Source organism: Narcine bancroftii, chromosome 3, assembly GCF_036971445.1.
Source record: "Narcine bancroftii isolate sNarBan1 chromosome 3, sNarBan1.hap1, whole genome shotgun sequence".
Taxonomy (NCBI): Eukaryota; Metazoa; Chordata; class Chondrichthyes; order Torpediniformes; family Narcinidae; genus Narcine; species Narcine bancroftii.
The window spans coordinates 345,078,546-345,096,784 of record NC_091471.1 but is presented as its reverse complement, the minus strand read 5'-3'; the positions used below and the strand labels follow the sequence as shown (position 1 = coordinate 345,096,784).

The following is an 18,239-nucleotide window of genomic DNA, read 5'->3' as shown; positions in this document are numbered from 1 at the left end:
TGTAAACACACATTTTAGCAATTGCATCATGCAACCTTCCCCATTGAACACATTTTCCAGTGATTCCCAACATGTCTTCTAGTAAAGGAACCAGGAGATATGATCTATGATGGAAATAGCACGAACACATACATTGTTATAAGGAACAGACAAAATAGGTCCATGTTTATATTGCATTGCCCCAATCCACCACATCTTCTTAAGTGTACTAGAATTTCTGGTCTATAGTATTTTGTCTTTGGGGGGTTTCTTTTGTTGGAGAAGGTCATTATTTCGCAGATATGTGGCATGAATGTTACTTTCCACCTCTTAGTCTAAGACTGAGTTTTGTTCAACTTGCTGCTGGCAGGCAGGGACTACTTTATTAACTGAGGAACTGTGAATGATTTTGTGGTATGACATAGTAGTGCAGGAGGTGACCTCACTAGACTGTACAGGTTGGCCTGCCTCCAACCCTGTAACTCCTCCCTGTAGATTCCCAATAAAGGCTGATAGCCCTAGTCTCCTCCCTTCCTCCCAGCCTTGGATCTGGGCCAGCAGCATGTAGATATTAAAGCCTTTAATCACTTGCTTAATATCTGCTTGTGGTTATTGATCACGCCACAGATTCTAAACAGCAGCAAACATCTCCACTCCCAATGTAATGGAACCCACCAAAGGAGAAGCTCTAGAAGATTATGACTTGGGGAATGCCCAAAGGAATGACTCCAAATATTCCGACCATCTTGCGTCATGCTAATTATGGTCCCAAGAAGGGAAAAACCTCTCCTCAAAACTCATTGACTTTAGCTTTACTGAGAACATTGATGCTGTGATTGGAAAAATGCTACTGTTCTCAAAGGTAGTCATACTAAGTTTTCTGGAATTCAGCATTGCTCACATTTGATTTAAGGCCGTAAAGCAGATTGGATCTTTGTGATTCTAATGCCTCTCTAAAACTGTGGAGATTGCAGGATTTATTGGTCTGGAGTGCTTTTGTTTTGCCCAAACCCAATACCTAGGTTCATGCTAGATTGATAGGTTGACGCCAATCTCAATATACATTATCCTTTTTGATTTGGTGGAACTGAGTAGCTGCCTAGTTTCAGTTAACAGTTACAAGCCATTATTGGTCTGGAGTCAAATAATGGGCCAGATTAGGTGAGGAAGATGGATTTCTCCTTCTCAAGTGCTTTTTGAACTAGTTGAGCTTTCACAATAATTCAGCAGTTACATTTTCTCTATTATTGATTCTAACCTTTTACATTAGTTACCATATGTGGATGACCTAGCAGACAAATATTCCATGAAAACCTTAATATCAGCAATATTAATTTCTAGTCTTAAATAATTTATACCATTTTTTTATTTATGCATTGTTTTAAAAAATTGCTTTGATATGAATTCTTCAGAATTTGAAAACTTTACATAATGTATGACACCAATTAATTTTAATGGCAAATTGCAGTTAGGTTGGTTCTGTAGCCATAAAATAGTGGTACAGGATGGATAACAGTCAAGAAACGAATGTCCAATCCATATGCCTTCTCTGGTCATTTTTCAAAAGACTGTATAATTGATGTTTTGGCATCTTAATGGAAATGCGCGCTCATAAATTAAGATGACGGATTTTGAATTGATTGAAGGTAATATATTCAAGTAAGGTTTAACCAAGGGCCACTGGAATCGTGATAAAGTCAATCCATACAGGGGTGTTTTGATGATACTCGTGAAACCTATTCACAAACAATTTTAAATCATTATATCACTATTTGAAAGATATATATCAGGGAAACCTAAATCATTTGAGTCTCTCAGAGAGATTCTACTCTAGATTCAAATATTTACTTTACATAGTTCTTAGCATATTAATAATGTGTGTCCATGGTTTTATATTATTTCCTGAGTTGTCATTTAATGGGTTTAAACAAAGCAATCCATCTTGATACAACTCACTTATTCATAGCTATCGAAAACACTGAATCTATAATAAATATTAAATACTGAACAAAGTAAATCTAAACACTGATTTAAATCACTTTTAAAACACTTTTAAATTTTGCAACAGGAGAGTTTGTAGTATTTCTGGAGATCGAGATAGTTGATCAACTTTCTTCGGTGGGGGTTTTTAACATTCAACAAAAAAAAGTCATAAATTGAACCAACAAGTTTTATCTTTTAAGATACGAAAAGCCTTGCAATGTATTTCCATTACTGTTGATGGGATATTTGATAATATTACAATATTATCCAACCTTTTTAGTTTAATTGGGGAAATGTCACAAATTTATCGCAAACAGGTAACACAGTGTCTAACTGAAATAGTTGGAACTGAGTGTTCCTTATTTCAATCTGCTTCAAAACTCTTCATCATGTACCAATCTCCCTAGATGAGAATAAATCAATGGCAGTGCAAAAGGAGAAAAAGAGAAACAAAGAGTTATCAATTGTTCAGGAACTTCTTCTGGCAGATGGTGGTAAATATATTGATTGGTCTCCTCAGGAAGGTTGGGGTTCCTTAAAGAGCAAATAGAAAAAGTTTCTAAAATATTGAAGGTGATGGGGAATTGACACAGAAGTGGACATGAGGTCCAGGGCAGATCAGTCATGATTATTGAATGATTATTTTAAACGCTGAGGCTGGATTCAGGAGCCTGCTCCTGGTCTTACTTTTTATGTTTTTGTATTATCATCTTTCATAACCTGTCTTACATTACAGTCAACAAAATACTTTTAAAGCATATTCACTGTCATAATGCAGGGTAATATTAGCCATATTGCACAGTGCAAGCTACCACAGTGTGCCAATTAGCACTCAATCTGCCCTTTGGGCATTAATTAAGAGGGAAACAATGCAGTGACAATAACTTACATCAGTATAGTTAACGTTAATCCAGAGGCATCGCATCTAAACCACACCTGGAGATGCACTGGGCAAAATTTTAAAAAGGTACGTTTTTCTACATCTGTGGTGTCCAGACTATTGGAAGTTAGGAGTAGGATGTTGTCGGCTGAAATTGTTCCTGATGCTTGTGTGGAAATCAAAAACCAAAGCAAAGAAACCACTAGGTATACACAGTGAAGGCATACTACATAGTGTGCTCATATGACTTTGCTTGCAAAGATATGATTGAAGATGGAAGCGGTTCTCAGCTAGATGTCTGAAGTCAACTATTTCAGTTAAAGGCATGACCTTACCTGGCAGTTGCTGGAGAGTTAGATGTATACATTCTCCTCCAGGAGGTGACTCCTTTAAATTTTTGTCTTCATCGTTTATTCTCAACCATCATCACCACCCCTACTTTTCTGCCAATATTCACAGCAGCCACCTCCTGTTATCTGCCTATTTATTTTTAACTCATCTTCCCAAAATATCTTCCCACCTGACTATTGAACCTGATCCTCTCTTCAATTCCATCCAATTCTTTTTTTTATTTTATTTACACATCTGTCATACCCATCTCCCAAATTATTTTATCCGTGATCTCACATCCATCAATATTGCGATGTCCCAGAGGAAAGGCACATAAAGGCAATCTTACTGCATGATAGAATATCTATTTATGTTTTTAGGGTGACTCTCGTACATATCTCTCCATGTTCTGATGAAGGATTGCAGACCCGAAATGTTGACTGTTTCACTTTCCACTCATGCTACCTTGACTCTCTGAAGTTATCCAGCATTTTCTGCTTTTGTTTACATATCCAGAATCTGCAGCATTTTTATGTCTTTGAGATGCTCCCCTTTGATAAGGCAAAACAATAGTTTCCAATCCAATTCATTTGTAGGCTATAGTTTAGATATCTTTAAATGATGGATAAATGCTCACTAGGAATAAGGAATTTTGGCCTGCTTGTTTCTATCAGGTCAGCTATTGAAAATCATCCACAAATACTTCAAAGGTGCCCTGCTGTTTTGTTCCTTTAAGTTGCTTGAAGATGAAACCAGCTCCCCCAATCAATAATGCAACACCCTAGAAAACAAAAATCCAGTTTATTCAGTGGGAATGTTACCTTTTTCCACTACAATAAATAATACACTTAAACCATATGTTATGAGAATGAAAAATTTGGTAGCTGCTTTCCAAGCTTTACTCAACTTAATTGTTTTGTTACAGTTAGAATTTTTAAAAAAGGTGTGTTCTATATTTCTAAAGAGGAGTGGCAGCAGCAGGACCAACTAAATAAGAAATGTAAGCTCGATAACAATTAAGAATAACTTTGTAATATTATTACTTTCAGTTCAGTCCAATGCAATGTGTCACTTCCATGATGGGAATGGCTCAGTGAACAAAATCAGGTTTAAAATTCTTTAAGTCTTTACTTCTGGAAACAGTTGGAGATCTTCTGCAACCCTGGCCAAATTCTTATTCAATTCATGAAAAATGCAAAAATGTAGTGAATGCATTTTTGCTTTGAGATATTTACATAATGCAATAAAAATAAGAATAAAGAAATTATACCATGACATACTGATAAGAAGTCTTTCTATTTAATATTGAATTTTACAAGGAATATTTGGCCATATGGGTGCAGGCCCTTTGGGATTGAAAACTAATTTGATCTTTCCAGCCAAGGTGGTCAAATAAATTGTCATTATATTCTTCCATTACAAATGACTCAATCAGACCTGGACTCACACTGGGCAAGGGGCCATTTTTGTAACAGTTTGAAAAATACCACTTTGTGAATGTTAATTGAACAAATATGACAAGATCATAAATTCAGTTAAAATTAGTGGTTTTACATCTACACAAACATTCCCCCCCAACCTTACATTCATTAGCTTTTAAAACATGTTTATTCGCGTATCTGCAATGGCTGGTATCATTCACCAAACATTCAAAAACATTCAAATAATATATTTCTTTTAATTTTCAAATCAAGCAGTTTAACATTCAGGATAGCATCACTTACTGTGTGAAGTTGCATTCAGAATCAGTTTATTCTAGGAACACTTTACCAATCCAATGACGCGTCACATCCAACAAGAGTTATACCGTGATGGGGGCAAGTAATTGTAAGCTTTGTGAGCAGCTGTTACCTGCCAGTGGATCAGGAATTTCAAAGCCAGCTTGTCATCCTTGCTGATTGTGTATGTTAGTCAGAATATTTACATTCTGAAGAGAGAAGCACCATTGTTGTGCAGTCTTATACTTGGATTTCAAGAGTGAAAATACAAATAACAAGGGCTGAGGCCAATCCAGTAAAACATCTCAGTGACTTGGGTCTTTAAAACTGAGTTTCACCTGTTGACCCTTTGCAGTGAGGTTTCCAGAAAGTTTCCATGTTCCCTTGGGTCTGATGGGTGTAGGATTACATTTCACTGAAGGCTGAATGTTAACTTGGTTGAGCTGTGGAAACAAACTTCTGTGGGCAACAAAGAGCAAAACTCGATGCAATTGACTTAGCCTTAAACACCCACTGGGGATGTGAAGTATCAATTCCCTTGTAAAATAATGCTCATTTTGTCTTCTCCGGTCCCCTATTGTTTCTACCATAGTTCTGAGTAGCAGATGATGTCCTCATGTAATTTATTTTAAAAATGGGTGGCTGCTGCAATCCAACTTCTCTATTTTTTGACAGTGTGAGGCTTTGATGAAATAGCAAAGAGAATTATCATTGAGATAATCTGCTGCCCAGACGTAACACATTAAGGCAAGCGCACGCGCATACACATCAGAGTGCGCTTGTGACAATGCCAATCAGGTGGTCTTGTCTTCAGAGAATGTTGCCTCAATTCTAGTGAGGCACACAGCATTAGTGGATACACGATGAAGTTAGGATTAGGTTCCCTGGCACAGGCAGCTAAACTGTAGAACCAGCACAGGCATATTCTTAATTAAAAAGGGAGGCAGCAGGCAAGAGTGAGTCATTATCAAGAAGGAAATGTTGCCAGAGTAAACATGATGAGAAAAATACATAGAAAACCCTCATTTGTTCTTCACTGGCTAATCCTATTGCTTGTGATTTTTAAAATATCCAGGGCAGACATTCAAAATTTAAATTAAATTTAAATTAGATATGCCAGAGTATTTATTCAGTTTTCTTTTACATAATTACCACTAACTTTTCATATAAAACACTCACTGTTAGTATATAGTTACTGACCAGCTGTCATTCACACTCTGTAATTACGGGCCATTCTCTATCTTCCACATGAATTAACATATCTGAAATGCTCTTCTTTCTATTATTAAATTTTAGCTTTATTTTTGAAACATAAATTATTCCCCTTTTCAAGAATTTATAAATTGGTTTACCTTTGACTTTGGCAAAGAAACCATGATTGTAAGAATTCTGCTTTCTAATCTAATTCTTTTTCTAATGTAATAAGTAGAAATGAAGTTTTTTGTAAGTCAATGATAGTGTTAAGAAAATTACAGACTAAAATAGTGGGCAGAAAAATCAAAAGAAAAGGTTACAGAAGTCACTAGATATTAAAAGGACAAAGAGCATAAGGGCACTTTATATGAATGCCCGCAGTATTAGAAATAAGGTTAGTGAACTTGAGGTGCAAATCGGTACCCATGCCTATGATTTGGTAGCCATCATGGAAACATGGCTACAAGGTGACCCTAAATGGGAATTAAACTTTCAAGGGTATCAGATGGTGCAAAGAGATAGACAGGATGGTAAGGGAGGTGGAGTTGCACTCTTTTTTTTTCCAAAATTTATTTATAGTATCTCCATACATTCATTTCAAATTGACTTAGTATAATATTACATAATAGATACTAAATAATTTTCAAATTTTCACCCACCCCCCCCCCCACCTCCCCTAACCCCTTAGGAAACCACCTTGTGGTGGTTAATTCCCAAAAACCCAAATGGGTGTGGTATAAACCACAAGTGGCATATGACTTTCGGGAGCAGAAGTACCACTCCCTCCCCCCCCCACCCCAGGCAGACAAAATACACGTATAAACCGAAAAATCATCATTTCTTATATCCATAAAACCCCGGTCCATCAATTTAACCAATATTATTCATAAACTCTTTTTTTTGAAAATCCAAACTTGATATTAAATTTTGCACCCTTTCCACCCTCCCAACACTGAGTTAAACATTGTTTACAATCAATAAAAGTTTTTTTTTTAATTTTTTTTTTCAAGTCTTCCTGAATTTCATCCACTGAATTAAAACACCTCTGAACATCCCAGTTCAACACCGAATCTTCCATTCTTCTCAGTCTCAAGTTGAATTTGTAACTTACTTTCAAAAAAAGTTTTTTCAAATCTTTTAAAATTTTCTTGAACATAATTCCTTCGGTCTTGATCTTCTAAAGCATCAATGTTATTCATAAGTTCTTTCTTCTATGTTTCCCAATTTAATATCAAATTTTCCACTTTGTCAATCTTCTCAATGTTAAGTTGAAATTATTGTTTATTTTCAAGAAAAACTTATTCAAAATTTTTAACTCTTCTCGGACATTGCTCCTTCGACTTTAATTTTATAAATCATCAATCTTGTTCATAGTTTCTTTCTACTGAATTTCCAAATTTAATAATAAAGTTTCCGTTTTTTCCAATTTTCTCAATATTAAACTGATCTTGTTGTTTAGTTTAAAAAAAACCTTTTCAAAACTATTAAAATCTGTTTGCAATGTATGCATACTCACAGATAATAAATTCACTCTTCCAATATTCCATCCAAAAAAAAATCACTGATAAACCTTATTGCAGGTCAAGGAGTTCCATATATATGTTTATCTTCAGAAAATATTTCAAATATTTCAAATCAACATTCGTCGCCATCTTTCAAAAAGGAGTCCGAAATCAACTTTAATAAGTTCTGTTCTTGAGAAAATTCCAGCACCAACTCCGGCTCTGTCTGGGCAAATAGGTCAAATTTCTTCCAAAGTCAAAGAATGTAATTTTGTTCTGTATTTATAGATAATAAGTTCATCCTTCCGATATTCCATCCAAAAAAAAATCACTAATAAACTTTAATGTTATCTGGATTTTTAAAACTCACGGGCAACCAATGCCAATTACTGCAATTTATCTTCATAAAACATTTCAAATCAATATTCATCACCATCTTTCAGAGGGGTGTCCAAGGCCAGCTTATCCGACAGTCCCATTAATGAGCTCCGTTCTTAAGAAGATTCCAGCCTTGACTCCATGGTTCTGTCTGGGCAAGTAGGCCGAGTTTCTTCCAAAGTCGGAGAGTGTAGTTTTGTTCTGTATTTGAACTCTATTTTCCTTAATCTTTGTTGCCATTTTAAACTAAAAACAATTGATAAACAAAACAAAGACTTTTAACAGAAAATAAATATTCTTAAAACGGGTATTTATATAACTGCCTGGGGGAGACCGGGAAGGCACGTCCGCTCCCTACGCCATCTTGCCACGCCCCCCCGAGTTGCACTCTTAATCAAAGATGAGCTCCAGGCAGTAGTGAGGAATGATATAAGATCTAAAGAGCATAATGTTGAGTCCATTTGGGTAGAGATAAAGAATAACAAAGGGAAAAAAATATTGGTGGGTGTTATCTATCGCCCACCAAATAACAATAGTTTAGTGGCACAGGAAATAAATAGAGAGATAAGTGAGGCATGTAATAATGATACGGCAGTAGTCATGGGGGACTTTAACTTCCACATAGATTGGGAAAATAAGTTGGTCGTGGGAGTCTGGAAGAGGACTTCATAGAATGCATCCGCGATAACTTTCTTGAGCAGCATGTTAAGGAACCAACAAGAGAAAATGCTCTCCTGGATCTAGTGTTGTGCAATGAGATAGGTAGAGTAAATGATGTAATAGTCAGAGACCATCTGGGAAAGAGCGATCATAGTATGATTGAATTTCTCATTCAGGTGGAAGGGGAAATAGTTAGATCTAAAACTAATATATTATGCTTAAACAGGGGTGACTACCATAGGATGAAGGAGGAATTGGGCAGAGTGGACTGGGAGCACAGGCTAATTGATGAAACAGTTGAGGAACAGTGGAAGATTTTCAAAGAAATATTTTGTAATGCTCAACAAAAATATATTCCGGTCAGGAAAAAGGGCAGCAAGGGAGGGAAAAATCAACTGTGGTTAACAAAGGAAATAAAGGAGAGTATAAAATTGAAGGCACAGGTGTACAAAGCTGCAAAGAGCAGTGGGAAACTGGAAGATTGGGAAAACTTTAAGAGACCACAAGGGGTTACAAAGCGGGTAATAAGAAATGGGAAAAAGGATTATGAAAGTAAATTGGCACAAAATATAAAAACAGAAAGCAAAAAATTTTATAAATATATAAAACGGAAGAAGGTGGTCAGAGTTAACATAGGACCCTTGGAGGATGAGAAAGGAAAACTGGTAGCAAAAAATGAGGAAATGGCCGAGGCATTAAACAAATATTTTGTGTCAGTCTTCAAGGTGGAAGACACGTCCAGCATGCCCAAGTTCTGAGTTAAGGATGCGAATGTTGGGGCGAGCCTTGATAAAATAGTTGTTACAAAGGAAGTAGTGATGGAGAAACTAATGGGACTAAAGCCAGACAAATCACCTGGTCCTGATGATATGCATCCAAGGGTTCTGAAGGAAATGGCAGAAGTTATAATTGATGCATGGGTGGTCATATACCAAACTTCTTTGGATTCTGGGCAGGTCCCGGCAGACTGGAAGACAGCAAATGTCACGCCACTTTTTAAGAAGGGATGTAGGCAGAAGACTGGAAATTATCGGCCAATTAGCTTGACGTCTGTAGTTGGAAAAATGCTTGAAGCCGTCATTAAAGATGAAATAGTGAAACTTTTGGAACGTAAGGGTTCAATCAGGCAGACACAGCATGGTTTTAGAAAGTGAAGATCTTGTTTGACAAACTTGTTAGGATTCTTTGAGGATATAATGGGTGCGGTGGATAGAGGGGAACAGGTTGATGTTGTATATTTGGATTTCCAGAAAGCGTTTGATAAGGTGCCGCACAAGAGACTTCTCAGTAAGTTACAGGAAAGTGGAGTCCGGGGAAGTCTATTGGCCTGGATTGAAAATTGGTTGTCTGACAGGAGGCAGAGAGTCGGGATAAATGGGAGTTTTTCAGGTTGGCAGAGAGTGGTAAGTGGGGTGCCGCAGGGGTCAGTGTTAGGCCCACAACTGTTCATCATTTACATTGATGACTTGGAGGATGGGACAAAATGTGGTGTAGCCAAGTTTGCGGATGACACCAAAGAGCAAATTGTAATGAGGATGTGGAGAGTCTGCAGAGGGATATAGTTAAGCTGGATGAATGGGAAAAGATCTGGCAGATGGAGTACAATGTTAGTAAGTGTGATAATCAGTCCTCTGATGCACATTCTCCACAGTGTGAAACCGAACGCTACATCCAGGATAGACTACCAAGGTTTAAATTGCTGATTGTGTGGAGTTACCTGCTGTACGTTAAGAGGTGACAGTGAAGCAAGCCACAGGCATTAATTCCTTTAGCCCTGGGCTAAATGAGAATAATTACTCAGCTCTCATTCTTGCTATCTGCTCAACAAAGAAGAGCGGATATGGGGGTATAACTAGATACGCCTGCTAATATGTACAGTCTGAATTATTACCTGATAAGCATCATGAGGTCCAAGATAATGGAGACCAGACATCCATGGAGCCCTAAATCAGCAAGTGTTTGTGATGTAAGAGAAGACCTGGAACAAAAGAGTTTGATAGAGCCAAATAATGATTGACCAATTGGTGGCTTTAAATTTGCTACTTAGTATAGATTAATGGCAAAAATAATAAAAAGGGAAATTGAATGATATATAGCAGCTAATTGGAGCCTGTATTGACCTAATGGGCGAAATAGTTTCCAATGCCATTCCAAGTATGTACAACAAACTGAGGACGGAGGAACCGAAATAGTAATTCTGATATCTCAATTCCCCCAATTCATATCAGATGAGCAAACAGTGTAGCACTGAAAAACAGGTCATGGTTATAATGAAGGAACACAGGCTTTAAATTCTAATATAAAACTTGGAGAAGGATTAATGATCAAAATCATATTGAGCTTTGAGTTTATTAAATCCTGTTATAAGCCACTAATTCTGTACATTTCACTTGTAAATAAAGTTAGATTGATGTTCCATAAGTTGCTAAATGGTCTCATTACAGGAAAAGGATGTCATCACACATTTGTGACAGAGCGGGACAAAACACAGATGTACTCTCTCAATCCACTCTGTTAAGCCATCCTTCATCCATTTAACGTGCATCTAAATTCCTTTGTCTTCTATTAACGTTGTTTCTTTTTAAATAAACCAATTTCTTCTACAGCTGTTCTATAAAACTTTTACAAAGTGAAAGCTGAAGAAATCTGTAGGCCTTCTGTAATGACTGCAAATGACAGAATATGAAAACACTTTGGCATGTCGCAATTAACAGCTGGGGAACCTTCATCTCTGCTCCTTTCAAAGGGTGAAATTGCCAAAGATTGAACGCAGTTTACAGAGTGCAGAAATATTAAATGAAATTAATGGGGTGTTTCACACAGCTGTGTTTTGTTTAAAGCAAATATTTTAAAAAACTTACTGAAGTTGAAATGTTTATGATTAATATACATGGTATTAATGTGAGTGACATTCTTACTGTAGCCATTTGAATGGAATCTCTTTTGGATGGTAATGTTTCAAGTGTTAATTTAAAGTTTGGGAGATCTTTATGCATGCATAAAGATTGATGTGAATCTTTCAATATACTTTGGCTAGATCCACTTTACTCTCAGTGCCGCATGATGGAACCAAAATGATTGGTAGGTATTGGATTGCGAGCCTTATTAGTCTACTCCACCTGACATTCTGGCACTGGTCACACATGTAACTAGGCTCTTGCTGACATGAAAGCATCAATATCAAGCTGCCTGCTTCATTTACAGAGGCCCCATGGAAAACCCTTTTGGGGAAATGTGGGAGGATTATTTGGTTGGCAGGAAATTAGAAGGGGGAGGTTTTAGAGTGTCTTCTTTGAATTGGACCCAACTATATAGAATATGGTTTGACCACGCGGAGTATTGAGTGCAATTCCAGTTGCCCGATTACAAGATGTGGAGGCTCTGGAAAGGATGTAGAAGAGATTTACCAGAATTCTCACTCGATTACAGGGCAGAACATCAGGAGCAAATGGACAATCTTGAGTTTTCTCTGGAGTTTTGGAGGCAGAACGGAAACCTGATGTGTTTAAAAAATGATGTGAGGCGTAGATAAGGTCAGAATATTTTTGTCTAGGGTAAAATCATCAAAACCAAGATTATCCATTTAAGGTGAGAGAGTAAAAGTTTAAAGGAGATGTGTTGGACAAGTTTTTATATACAAAGAGTGGTAGGTGCCTGGAAATGGTGGAAGCAGGTTAAATAGTAGAGATTAAAAAGCTTCCAGATGAATGTGCGGTGAACAGAAGGTGTGATGATCCAACCACCAGCAGTGCACCACAGAAGGATATGGATAAAGTACATTCAGAAGGGATCTAATTTAATTTGGCGTCTTGTTTGGCAAAGGCATGTTGGGTTGAAGGGCTTGTTACTGCGCTGCACTTTTCTATGTTTGGGCAAATACTCCAAAAGACATTATATGAGATTCTGTCAACTTTGTGTATAGCAGCCTCTGAAGAAACCTAAAATGGTGAAGTGTCAGGCCTTGTCTCCAGGTTTGATAATCACTTTCAAAATGTTCCAGAGGACAATTAAATTCTGCATCCATTATAAATGGGCACCACAAATTTAGCAATGACAGAGCTACCTGGCCAGATTAAATCCAGGCTTTACCACTCATTGCTAAATTGAAATCTTCTGTATATAGCCTGAAGACTGGACCAGACAGGCCCAGGAGTGCAAGCTCTTCAGACATTGGCTCATCACAGAAAATCCCAGTTGCACTTGGGTCCTTGGGGGAGCAGTGTGGCTGGTGCACATCTTCTGCACTGGAAACTGGGATTGGAGATGGGTATCATGGTCAGGTGATGAACTAGGTATTAAAACCTTGCATTGGCCTGAAAAACAAATCAAGGTCAGTGGTTCAGATGAAATGGGGGTGGATCTGGAACAATAATTTCAATGCAGTTAATCATGGGATAGGATTGAAGACAGGACTGGATGGGGTGATTCTGTGGAGTTAGACATGGCAGACATTCCAACATGGTGCTTGGTTGGAACAACATGTTCATACAGGTATGCCCGACATTAGGCAATTAGGGAAAACATGATTCAGCTTCCCCCTGCTTTGTCGGAAAAGGTGGATTGCACCAGGATAAACATCATCCCTTGCACCTCAGGATTATAAAGTTGAAATTACAGTGGCACAAGATGTTTTGCTATCATTGAAGTTCACTCCAAGATTTGTTTTTACTTGCAGAATGCTGAAAAAAGTTACGTCATTCAAATTCTTGGACATACTTTCCTACCAATTTTACACTAGCATCTTCATGCAGTTACCAAAATGATTTATGGTTGTTGTTGGAATCCTAATCGAAACATCAGTCACTTTACATCAACTCAGACTGGAGATGACATTCAGCTTTTTGAATGCAAGTACCAGAACTCGATATAAGCTGGAAAATAATGCAGTATGAAGAGCTTGAGCTGGGGCTTCTACATCCTTTGAACTTTTGCCCAAAAATCAATGACAGAACTCTGAATATGACATATATTAAATTTGTTTCTGTAGCCCTTATCTAGTGAGTAGGCTAGTGTGGGAAACACGCAAGTAACTTGCGTATATCATTCTATGCATTCTAACTGATGGGGGGTGGGGAGGATTAATCTCCACCTGTAGTTTTACCAAAAGTCTTTATATTCCAGCACAAACTAATTCCTCAATTCGCCTATGAACCTGAGTAGCGAACCGCATCAATCATTTTTTTCAGGATGATGTGAATGTTTTAAAAATCTAATTAACTGCAATTAATTTGCCAAGACATTTTCACTTCATACGTGTACTTAATGGACAATTCTGCTGAAATGTGGTAAATAGACTGTAGATGTATTGACATGATTTGAAAATGCCTGACTGCCAGACTGTTAATGTACTAATCTCTTGGCATCGGTCCTTCAGTCATTTTTGTTTATATTGCTGTACGTTGGGATAAACACTGGAAATAAATGCTTGGTTATTTTAATTTGGATTCAGCACTCTGAAGACACAAGAATAAACCTCATCCTATTTGGTACTTTTGGGTTTAGAAGGGTGCATTTTTGCAAGGTTTCTCCTTTGTTGGTATCTCCTTTCTCTGGAGCACGAAGCATTTTTCATTAAGGCTGTGGCAGACAACTGGGAGACTGCTGTTACTGATTACTGAAGGAACACAAGAATCATACATTCTCATGGTATCATAACCAAAGTTCTTCTTAACTAGTGAATTCCCTTGGCTGAACCTTTCTGCAGGCAAGCAAGCTGTTTGGTACAAAGGGAATTCACTAGTTAAGAAGAACTTTGGTTATGATACCATGAGAGCTAAATGATCACTTCATCAATCCTTTGAAGGATAAACTTTTGTCAGGATACTCTGAGTGCCAAGGGATATTTTTTTTAACTTGTGTCTGAAAGGTTTAAGATTTAATTTGAAAGATAGGAATGGCGATAATATCTATTCCCACCAACGTGGTACAGAGCATCCATTGAACGTTCAAATATTTTGCTGGGTTTTTTGCAAGCTCATCTTCCAACTCAGAAAAATTTCTCTGTCACCAGAAATACCCAGATCAGTCAGGTGATGGAATACACTCTACGTACATCAGTAAATGAAGCTGCGGGAAGTTCATGTCTATCGTCAAGTTACTGCCACATTACATCTGATGCAGTGAGAAGAGTTCGTTCTGTAAGCACTCCAGCAAGTCAATTCCTGGGTGCAGCAGTGCAATGTAGAACCGCAAGAGCTGCTGGGATCCGATTTCATCCAATTGAAGATTCTCCCTGATGGGAGGAGGGAGAAGAGAGTGGGATGGATCCTTCATTACGTTGACTGTCTTTCTCAGGCAGCGGGAAGTGAGGATGGAGATGTCGGAGGGAAGGGAGGTGTGTGTGATGTCCTGAGCATCATTCACCACTTTCTACAGCTTCTTCTGATCCTGGGTGAAGTAGCGACCGTACCTTGCAGCTGAACAGAGACATGGGGGACTTGCTGAACTTCTATGGAAGTAGAGGCATTGGTGTGCTTTCTTGATCATCACATCAATGTGGCAGATCCTGGTCAGGTCACTTTAAATGTTTTATTAATGTAAATTTAAATGCAAAGGTTGTTATCTTGGCAGTAGATCACCAGACTCTCAATATCCTTCCTGTATTCTGTCTTATCATTATTTGAAATCAGGTCTCTGACTGGGCAAGTCATCAGCAAGTCAGAAACAGTACTGGAGTATGCAGTTGTGCGTGTGGAGGTAGTATGCTCGGGGGCTGAGCACATATCCATGTGGAACACTGGTATCGAGTGTTCTTAGTGTTCTTAGGTACTCCAAGGACGAGCAGGAGTCCAGGGAGATGATGTCTGCTGTGAAACTGTTTGGATGGTCAGTGAATTGAAGTGTGTTCAGGCTGACTGGAAGGTTCAAGTTGATTGGAGCCAAGATCAGCCTCTCAAACCACTTCCGGATAGTGAATGAGTGATCCACCAGGCAGTAGCCATTTAGGACTGTAATTCTGTGTGTCTGAAATGCTAATATGGTGGGGGTTTTCCTGAAACAGATGAGAACTATGGGATGTTTCAGGGAGAGGTTAAAGATATCTATGAGTAGGACCATCAGCTGATCTAGTCAGGCTGTCAGGACATGTCTAGGGACTTCAGCTGGGGCATTTGCTTCCTGTGGGTTCACTCTTCTAAAGGCTGATCTGATGTCCAGCAGTAGTGACTGTGCGTGCAGGAGCGCAGGAAATAATTGAGGTGGATGTCATTGCCTCACAAGCTCTCTGTTCTGTTCATTGCAAAAGAAAACATATTAAGCATATCATGGAGTATTCTGTTATACATACTATGTTGTGTGGCTTTGCCTTGTGCTTCTTGTTAGTATGCATAGTTACTAGATGTCCGTGATGTTCTTATGCCACATGAGCCTAGGGTAGCACTACCTCTTGTCTTTCCCGATGGCCTCGCAAAGATTGTACTTCGATTTCTTGTGTAGGGCTAGGTCTCCTAATTTGAAAAACACTAACACAGCTTTCAGTAACAGCTCAACAACATCATGATGATGTTGACTACTTGATCAATACTCAATCCAAAATTTTTAACATTGCACCTCATCCACTGGCACACTGAGGCTGCAAGTTATAGCACTTTAACCACAGACTATCTGATGTCCCAGTATTCTCATAGAAAAACCGTTACCTCCAAGTCAAACACCTGATGGGAATATATTGTCAAAGGTACATGCCCAAGAATTCCCAAGGTAACAGGATGATGGAGTGAATGGGTTCACAAAGTTAGCTCAAGAACACCCTCTTAGGGAAATTTAATATTAAATTTTAAATTTAGAAGTATAGCTCGGTAACAGGCCAATGTATCCATCCTGCCCAACTTACACCCCCGGTGCATTTCAAACAGTGGGAGGAAACCGGAGCTGATATGGGGAAAACATACAAACTCCTTACAGAAAGTGTGGGATTCGAACCATTGTCCTCATCACTGACACTCTAAAGGCATTGCGCTAACCTCTTTGCCAACTGTGCCACCTAAATTAAATTTAACCTTCCCATTAAATTAAAGAAGTACCTGAAATTATTGTTATGCATTGCATATATTCCTTCTTAAATTTAAAGTAAAATGTCAGGCCTCATCACTGCCTCATTTATTTGGTTAGGACTGTAGACTTGTTTGTGATCAGTGTGGATAGATAAATTTTTGTGTCTTGGTGGTCTTCACCTGATGGCAAGTCTGGGCAAGCCTTCTTCCCTGCTTTGCTGAAACTATTCAGTTTTGTCCATTAAATGACTGAATACCAGCAGTGAGGTTTTAAATATTTAAACTATAAGCCGACTGCTGGCAGTGGGAAATGACGAATAAATGTTTCCCTGGCAGAAGTAAGCCAATATCCCACTCCCAAAGGATTCTACAACTTACAAGGCACATTCAAAAATATGCTGGAAAATACAAGCAGCTTCCAGGTTCCAAGAAATGTTGCTCCCTTATTGAAACAAATGAGAAATGTAACTCTGTGCGTTAGCCCCCCAAAATCTGGTCTCGCTTCGGTAGTTGACACTAATTATACTGGTCAATGAAGATTTTACTTCCTGAAAACTTTGGGGTGTATTTTATGTATTTTGGCCTGCTGATCACTAAAATCACTTAAAAATTTTCTATCACGCATCTTTTATTTTTTGATATAACCTATTTTTGTTCTTATTTCTTCAAGCATACAAAACCATGAGGTATAAAATGCAGATTATTTTTCTGCAATCGTACTTGGACATTTACCTGCTGATCTTGGTGCAGTCAGCGACAAACAAGGTGAAAGATTTCACCAGGACATTGAAACCATGGAAAAATGGTATCAGGGCAACTGGAATCCAATCAATACTGGGTGATTGTTACTGGATGCTGACATGAGAGGAATCAGATGCTGAGTACAAATGAAAATCCATGGCAACACATTTTTAGGACAGTTGAACTAATGCAATGCGATTAAACATGCCAAGTTCAAGAAAAGTTCATTTAATATTTCTTCAACTTCCCACGTGATACAGCAAATCTAAAATGATCCCTGTGTTCAGATTGAAGTTGTTTATCATCTTTTTCAGAAGCAAACCTTTTGAAAAAAAAATGTTGTCCAGTGTTATTTGTAAAGGTGAAGATTAAATAAAAATTCACCTTCATCCAAGAGTGAGATTATCCACATTGGCCTGACAGTGCAGAACATAAAAATATTAATAAAAATGTGTGAGGCTATTAAATGTTGATCTTCAGAAGGATTTTGCATGCAGGTGAAGTGTGTAATTAAGAACACAAGTGAAATGTTGGCCTTCATTGAATTGGCATAACAGCAAACGTAGATAACTTTGGAGAGAACCACACCCAGAATATTGTGCACAACTTGCCTTTCATGTTCAAGGAGGGAAAGTCATGTCATGCAATCATTGCAGAGAATGTTCACTAAATTAATTGAAATATGAAAGTCTGCAAATGCTGTGATTATAGCAAAAACACAAAAATGCTGGAGGAACTGTGGTAAACCACAGTATATATGTTTGGATGTGCTAGAACACCCCCCCCTTACTGACTCTGCCTGAGGCTCCTCCCACTGAACCCTGAATAAAGGCGACTGTGCCACAGCCCCTCTCCTCAGTCCAGGACAGTTGGCCGACAGGGA

The 18,239-nt window shown here is 38.1% G+C and overlaps 1 protein-coding gene and 1 long non-coding RNA gene across 2 annotated transcripts in view; one reads left to right on the top strand and one right to left on the bottom strand.

The window, feature by feature from the left end:
- LOC138759330 (heparan sulfate glucosamine 3-O-sulfotransferase 3A1-like) overlaps positions 1-18,239 on the top strand; it is a 140,735-nt gene that overhangs the window by 86,695 nt on the left and 35,801 nt on the right. The window lies entirely within an intron of this gene.
- Positions 1,485-10,696, bottom strand: LOC138759334 (uncharacterized). The gene is made up of 3 exons (XR_011354786.1): positions 10,516-10,696; positions 3,810-3,953; positions 1,485-1,715 (listed from the first exon to the last, which is right to left on the bottom strand). It is a non-coding gene; the product is annotated as an uncharacterized lncRNA (long non-coding RNA).